The following is a 9,370-nucleotide window of genomic DNA, read 5'->3' on the forward strand; positions in this document are numbered from 1 at the left end:
ACAATTGCCTTGATCGGATTATTATTTCCACGTATCAACTACGCGTAGTACTCTGCAGGGACTTAAATCCACGTGTCAAAATAAACATAATTTATATATACACGGAAATGCTTTACTTCAATTATTAATTTGCAATTCGCTGAATAATTGACAAATCTGTTTATTTTGACAAAATAAAAACAACAACTGAACACCGCGTGGTTGTGCTACAGTAATAAAGTACTTTGACCACGTGCAAATAAAGACCAGTTTTCTAGGTCATCATGTCATTCGGGTGAAATGATTTTCATGAGAGAAGACTGAGGAGACTCGACTCTAGTCACCTTCTCCGGAGACTCGATGTGATTCATGTTTTCTATGCAATTGACCACGTATTTTGATAATCTATGGAAAACAATTGAAAATTTACTAGCTTGTCACACCAATAAATAAACGTAAACGTTTTGATTCGACTTTAATGCAGCCAATACATGATCGAATCTAGGTTTGGCTTTAGGAATGGCATTGGTTTAACGCCAGATAGAAGTATTGTCATGCCACTCGTATTTATTCATTTCGGAGTTGAATCGAGACAGCTTCGATTCGATTCGCGGTCAAGTGACTTGTGCATAACACCGCATATTGTCATGCACATTCGTTCAATAATACTTTAGGGTTTAGCCCATGTCGAAGTATTCGTTTCGAATCACATATATTGATGGAAAATATCTATTGCAACACCGTATTATATTCTCAACCTCTAACATATTGTGTATAAAATATCGGTACAGATAATATAACATTTTTACACGGCTGCTACTCCCATTACTAACTTAAATTGAATCCATTACTATTGAAAACTTGCACATATATGGATTGAAAATATTTGTCATGGATAAATAAGTTCTTTTCCGAATATTGTTTCGGCTAATACGAAGTTCATTCGCACGAGGCAACGATATGTATTACGCTGAAGCATCTGCAATGATATTTTACTATTGATACTGCCAGTGAAAGAAGTCGTTTCTTTCCTGAATTTTTAGGAATAATCCGAATAATATTATTTAATATTATATTTAATATCTAAAATTTTGCCTCGCAAATAATAATCGATTTCTCCAATTCGATCGATCTTTACATTTTGAAGCATTATGTATGTCACGTTTTCAATGCGCAATGGCAAATTGAAAATACAGTCATCTTGAATATATAACCTAGGATATTGAAAACATATTTTGTCTTGACATATTCGACCCCAAAGAAACCCCAAAACCAGGAAAATTATACATATGGATTTCTTAATGAATCACAAAAATTAAAACAGTCATCTATAATTATTAGATATGTCTAATGACTTGTAACTATTTTTTTGTAAAAAAATAACTGATCCAATTAGAAAAATGAAGGTTATAAAGTTAGTTTGCTTGTTTTTTATTCAAACCTTAAACTGCTAATCCTGATCAAAATTAAAGCTTGATGAAGCAAGTTATAAGTTGATTTTGTATGAGATGGTCGGTGTCTATATGGATCACTTTATATTTATGCTACTAAGTGCTTGTCTAAATATATCTACATTGGAGTCAAATATTTATGTGTGCCAAGTTTTCATTGAAATTAACATTTTACGCCAATAATTTCATTCAACCTATTTCATTGATTTGTTCATTTAGTGATTAGCGTTTGTTTTGAATTTAAAACTAACTTCATTTCACTTTCTATAGATGAGAATTGGGAATGTATATATTGATTTATTTGAAATCACTTCAGATAATAAATGGAACAATTGTTGACCTTTTCTATCATCTGATATTCTCGTATAGTGAGAATGTTGCTTGTGTTACATGTTAACTAAACCCACCGTCAAAGCATAGATTCATTGATTTTTGTTAAGATTTTGATTTTTTGCCCATTTATGAAACAACTATAGGAATCGAGCAATAAATCATCAGACCAGTTGGCGACCACCCAGGCAGAGCTTTGAACGAATGTTTTTAATGTTGGCTTTGCTATCAACCATGTCGTATAGTAAAGTGGTTATTGTTTACTTTCGATTCTAAGAACATAATATTCCTATTCAGACAGGGTCATAAATCGCTGTTTAGAAGCTAAAATCAAATTGATGCGACTTTTATGGGTACGATTGTGGGTTTTAATGGAGTAGTAATATTAAGAAACTAATAGTATAGATCAGATATTGTATTTTGTCAGAATTAAAGTCCCCAGTTGTCGCCTGTGGTACAAAATATTCTCCATTTTTATTGAATAATGCAATCCTTATAAATTGACTTCAATTTGAAATGGTATCTTTGTGAAATTAAAAGCTCTTGATAAAAAAAAATAGGCGCGATATTTGCTTATTTAATTGTACGGTCCCTGTTTGATATTAAGATTTGTGTATGTCGTACCCCAGTTTTAGTGGATTAACAATATGATGTTTTGTTATTATCGTTTCAAAATATATCAGGGAACACCACATCCAATCTTTGACAATTTTGCAACAAAAAGCAAAATATTGACTGTATTGCTATAAAAGTCGTGTTCATGATAATTGACTAGGGAGGGGGTCATGGGTATCGTTTGACGTCATTGGAGATTCGATTTGATGCGGCTGGATTGACACTTGATTAAGATTTAAAAATATACAATCGTGTATACTAGTATTCGTGACAGATCTGGTAATTTCTGATTATACAATTTAAGTATTGTTCTTGAACTATATCGAAAAATTCAAAGCTTTTCAGGTGTAATGCTCATACTGTATTATTATTGCGCTTTTATGAATTTATTTATCCAGGAATAATAATCCGATGCTTCCTAATGAAAACTGATTTCATAATTTTTCATTCTTTTTTTTTCATAAGATCATGACTATAGCGGCGACAAAATGCCCTCCTTTTCAATTTGCGTTACAGTTTCGCAACATAGACCAACAAAATAGAAGTCAGGCAAATACTGCAAACCATGGCGGCAAAAACTTCCTGAGATCAGCAGTCAACCAATTTTAAGTTAGCACGGTTCATGTAAAACAGCAAAATATCCAAACGCCTGACAAAGAATCCTTAAATCTACAAGGTCAAAATTTACCTTGATTTTTGTGGAGTTCTATCGTCTCGGCCAATTGATAAAAGAAATTGTTGTTTTTGACGTTCTCAAGTGGGAGTGGACAAGTGGCAGGCGCGGTTTGGTATTTCCAAAACTTGTGGATAACTGATTAAGAAAGGGAGGTGGGAGTTGAACCGTAAAAAACACGACGTCAGAAAATGCTGAATGTGGAGAAATGGCGCTAAATTATTAAGAAAAATGTATGTTTTATTAAGATGGCGCCAAATAACTCGAGGCGAGCGTAATGCTTAGCTTTGTCAACATTTTGTCGAGTTGCAAAACAGATTTTGGATAAAAAATACTCCTTTCGTAGTCGAGGAAATCTCATTTTAAACATACGAGTATCAGTCATAAATGGTTACATAATTGTTCATGCTTGAGCCAAAGGCTGTAAAGGACTTGTAATGCTGATTTGCAGAAATGTATTGCCGCTTGGTTAGCAAATAATACAATTTTGGAATGACTCATGTCTAAAGTCCATATTATATTTCCATAATGAATCGAGTCGGCGAGCGTACACTAACAAAGCACGCTTCCGTAGGCAGTTCTGAAATACCAAAATGGTCGAAACAGCGATATCTTTCGATTTGGTATAGTCTACACACGATTGATTACACAATGGGCAATTTTTGGTGGGTGTGGAGCTGGACTGACGACCTGAACTTGTTCAAATAAGTTCTAGACTTTGGAATCCTACATGGCCAAGTTTTAATCATATAAGTTCAACTGACGTGAATAGTCATCAAGTTTTTCTGTGCATTGTGCATATACAAAATATCAATCTTTATTTTCCACTATCGAATTTAAAAATGAGACAATGTCAGAGCTCATTTTTGTTTGGGATTTTTTGCGGAAAGGGATACAAGCGCACAGGATATTAATTGAATTTCACAAGATTAGCAAAGCAGAGTTTCCAATGTTTACATTTCCTATTACTTTTCTTTATTCTGCTCATATTTCATCGTGTGAGTTGGGTTTACTGTGTTATATTCTTGACATACTCTTGACCCCAAAACATCATCCAGACTCCAAGCGGGGGTCGATGATGCCGTCATTCCAGACTCACATTTCCTGTTGAAGTTGGAATATATACTTCGCGAAAAAATCGTTAAGTATCTACAATACCACAGTTACACAATTTCTTTTCAAAGACATACTTTTTTCGTTCACTCAGGCATTTATCACGAAGGTGGTCAGGTGTTTCGTGTATAAACATTTCGATCCATCGACTACTTGATGTAATTTTGATGCGTGATACAATGATATAATGTTGTCAAAATCACTCGGTAAACTTGAATTCTTATTGATAGCATAAAATATTATATATATAAACATTTATTGCCTGAATATTATACCACTGCTCACCATTGCATTGTGTAAGTGATATTAGCAGATATACCTTCACCTCAATATTGCACACCTCCGCCCCAAAAACTGTATTAAAAATGAAGGGGAATTACACATGAATATTAGTAAAAGTTTTGAAGATACATAATATAATAAATAATAAAATTATCACAAAAGTAAAATCCCGCAAAATATGGTCTAGACGCGATCAAACATATGTCGCGGTGCTGTTTGTTTTAATCGACCAGGACAAAATGACCGAAAAGGGAAAATTTGGCGGGAAAAGTTGACGTGATGAGATCATAACAGACGCTCTCGTTTCTCCGTAAATAACAAGTGTAGATAAATTTGCCATAGATTGTGGCGGAGTTGAGATTAAAAATATATTTTTGCCATATTCAGTCGTTATGAAGATATAAAAATCGTGGGTAGTTCAAGAGTGAGGAAGATTATGTTTTATCATGTTATTGTTACTCCAGCACTAATTTTCTGATCTGTTTACTTCAATTCCGATTACCCTATTCGCCGTCGAAGTGCGTGGCGTGGACAACGATACGCATTATATCTAAATGTCCTGTTTGAATATTCATCATCAAAAGCCGCCCGCCTTTTAACTTGATCTCAAACCACACGAGGCGGTTAAATCGTGAGACTTGACATCGCAGTTTACACATCTCGATTCAAATCTCATGTCTCCGACCTCACTCACTCAGAGTGTAATAAATTTGACAAGCAATGCGAACCGGTCCCTCAAATAAAAGTAGCTTTTTAGTTATCGTTAGATATCAGCGGCCGACTTGGGAGCAAGTGGCGTGCATGAGCGTCGTTTAAAAAAGGATATAAATCATTCTTCGTCGCACAATATTTGTTAATGAAAAAATATGTGTATAATAAAAAAATAATAATATTTAGAACGTGTCATTTGAGCGTTTAGTTGAAAACATTCATTCATGTAGCCCAGTTGAAATTTTACAATAAAAGATACAATTCTGGAAAAAAGTAGTAAAATTCCAGTACCCATATCTCCATATCGGGTGGATGTGTCGTGTCAGAATTACATAAAAAATATCAGAAGGTTTCCAATTTTGGAACAAGTGTATATCGCGCATTGGCCCCGTGGTCTACAAATGTAGCACTTTGTTCTATTGTAATTTTTAAACGTGGCTATGAATTGTCGTATTCATTATTTCCTTCAACATATTGTATTTGAACATTTGGCGTTTTACGCTTCATTAATTTTTGTTAATTAGTTAAAATATTGCGATGTTTCCTATTAGTCATGCACAATATGGATAGGCAGGTTCTCATTCAATTTTTAATGCGATGTAACGGCTTTTCTAATTGTTAAATGAATCGTAAATTCTGCATTACGACCTCATAACAGAATTTCAATCGCTAATTAACTCACGTATGGGCGTGATATATAAAACACTAATAAGCTCGCCTTTGTGTCGCCGACGAACGACCATCCCGGCGAACGTTCCCTTCAAAGCAGATTTAACGGCGTTTAATCGTCGGGTCGTTCCTGAATCCAATTGATTTATTACCATCTCTGTATGGAACTGACGATTTAAACCTCGAGTTGAAGGCTCGTTTTGTCGATACTCGTCTGGTGCACGTGGTGATATTTGTATTTTATTGACAAGCAAGTCTATTTTATTGCAACGAATCTGTTTTCGACGTTTTGATTTTAATGGCGGATCAACCGTTACGGTAATTCAAATGTAACCTTTTTTTTAAATGTTCGCCATTGGTTAACTGTTGGACGGCGAAGTAATAAAAATTAGAAAAATCACATCTAACACGCCGAAAGTACTTCCCATTTGAAGTTACCTCATATTAGTGTAAATGGCGAAATATATATTTTCCTCAAAATTCCACGATTGGCGTCTTAAGTGAAACCAAATATTACTTTCTGATTGATAACAAAGACTAATACTAAATCTCCCTCTACCTTATTAGTATTGGAGTTGGGAAAAGTACAGGTCCTATCAGAGTGTTGGTCATAGTATAGGACTATTTTAAGCCTGAAATAACGAATGTTGGCAACGTTTTACATTTGTGCAACAAATGGAATAATATTTCCGCATATCTGTAGTTCATTGGAGTATAACAATTTCATCATCATAATTAGTATATATATATATCCAACTTATATTAAAGTTATCAAAAGTAACAGTATAGGTTACCAAACACTATAAGTGAAAATGGCCCGTTTCTAGTATAGGGCCCTGTTTGAAGCAATGGTAGTCAAAACCAATATAAGCTCCTAATCAATCCACAAGCCTGCCTGCCGATGCCTAACCAAGGTTGAGTGAGCCCATCTTATCCCATGTATAATTATATCGTTTCAATAAAATGTGTTAAAAACAAAAAAAATTCAAGTTGAAAACATATTTGGTTTGTATTTCACGGGTTATGAAACGATCGATGATAGAGGTTTCTTCCGTAATCAATATCAGAAAATACCATTTCTAGGAAAGCACAGCGAATGGACAAAATAGCAATCGATCGCTGCAGTTCGAATACTCTTATCAGAGCTGTATTTGACCAAAATCGAATATATTTTAATTTCAGAATTGATGCAAATATATATGTATATCACACTGTTTGAATTTCTCTATCCATCTAGGAACGATTTTAAGATATGCGTTATTCGTAATTTGATAATTTTGCATAGACTACTTCGAATCATTTGTTATTCAATTTTATATCTAATATTTGAATCCTCTTGTCGACCGCGCCTGCATAACTTGTGACTCAAGGCAAAAACGGCCTTTTCACTAATTTCATCTTGAGACCAACAAAACAATAACGTTTCGATTTTGCCTAAACAATGAATTTGAATCATCTTTACTCAATCATTACATTATCGGAGGTATATTGTTCACGGACTATTTCAGACGATAAGCCCCTAAACAAAAACTATTCTGCGCTAAAAATTGTAATATTTCAAATACGGCATATACCTAATTAAATATAATGTCAAAATATTTGATTGATAATAATCTTTTCGTCTCATCAATCTTTTCCATAAATCAGACGTTCTGGGAATCTACTAGTTTAATTCGTTCCCATGATATTGAGATCCGGAACTAATAGAATATGATTATATCTGATTACAAGCAATAAACAATTTTGTCCTGACATAAAATTCGTTTTGCTAAGATTGACAAGTCGATGTCCGAAGATTGAGCAATTTGAAGACGTATTTATTTGAATACCATAAAACGAGTTTTTTTTAATTCAGTTACTAATTAATTCTATACACCAGCTTAGTTCAAGAGTGAAGCATAAATTTGTTTACGGAACTAACTATTGAAAATGGCCAGAGTGTGGTGCCATGTATTCAATTCATTTCGTTTATTACTCCAGGCCGCTGCGGTCCATATAAAAATAACACAAACAAATAAACAAGAGCAAAATAAAAATAACACAATAGATACATAAAATACCTGATACGACAATCAGATTCACATTACACCTCAAAAAAGAGTTCTTGAAGTAATCTAAGAGGCCAAATGTGTAGTTTACACTAGAGATATATCAACATAATTTTTCTGATGCCGACACAGATATACCGAAGCTTACAAAAATGAGATTGACCATTTATTGCATGCTTTCATCGACATTTTTACATGAAGCATCAAATACACTACACACATCGATTTTATTTTCGAAATTCCAACTCCACCACGAAACAGCAAACGTGACAATTCAATATGTTCGGTAAAATAAAACGTTTTTCTATTTAATCAAAGTATTTGAACTTCAGAGAAACGAACAAAATCGGCTGCTTTCTCACAAATATGGTGTATTATTGAAATTCGCAGAATTATTTACGTTCGATAGAATAACTTTTTGCAATTCCAAATTGATGACGTATGTCGATCAAATTAAATGAGATTTAATTTCAATAATCTCGTACAATCGCATGTTTGATAAATTTTTAATCTGGATTGTATTTTACGAAAGAGATTATAGATATTTTTGTTTACCGTTATGAGAATTACAGGACGTCCCAAATTTTGAATTTTGCTTTCAACAAATTTATGTGGAAAACTTTATTTACAAACTGTAATTCGACGTCAGAACGACCGAAGGGTTTGATTACGGCTGCTTGGGCCTCTTCCGTCACGACATTTTTATTCATATTTATCTATATTTCAATTTTTCTACGCGCTTAGACGACCACAAATCGACCCATTGGAGCACACTTCATCAATTGCGCATAATCGGCTTTGAATAAAGTGAACATTTTCGGTCGGTGTAGGAACGATATGGGATACGAAATTGCCCAGACCAGGTGTGATGTCGCTCTCGAAGGCAACGGTCTGAAGATAATGATCAGACCACATCTTCCGCAAACAAAAAGTTAACAGGTGTGAAATTGCTTTAGTTATTTCACCTGTTGGAGTTTATCACATTAAAATTAGGCAAAATATAGGTCAAAATTTCATTTCCAAATGCAGGGAAGGAATAAAGTTTTTTATTTTGATACAACATATTACGGGGGAAATTATTGTAAAGGCGGTAAAGTATTTGACCAGTGATTCTAAAGTAATCAAAAGTATTTGTTTAGTGCAGTGGTTTTTGAACTTTTTTTGTCACGGACCCCTAAAATATTTTAGTCGTATGTCCGAAAGATGCTGTTGTGTGCCTTGAGACAAAAGAAATTGAGGATTAGTCGTTGATAGGACAACACGCATGCCATCATTGGCATCCAACCGGTTTCGATAGGTATTTTAAAATTATGCGTCCCAATTTTAATATAAGCCAAGAGTGATCGAATTCTAGTCACCAGTCTGTCTGTTTGCACCAGTTTTTGCACAATTACATTATTAAAATTGCAATTTATATTCGCCGAGTCACAAGCAAAAATATCAACAATTCTTCATAATGGTTTTCAAGTTATGCCCATCTTGTACCGGACATTTCGGCA

This window comes from Styela clava, chromosome 6 (assembly GCF_964204865.1).
Source record: "Styela clava chromosome 6, kaStyClav1.hap1.2, whole genome shotgun sequence".
Lineage (NCBI taxonomy): Eukaryota > Metazoa > Chordata > Ascidiacea > Stolidobranchia > Styelidae > Styela > Styela clava.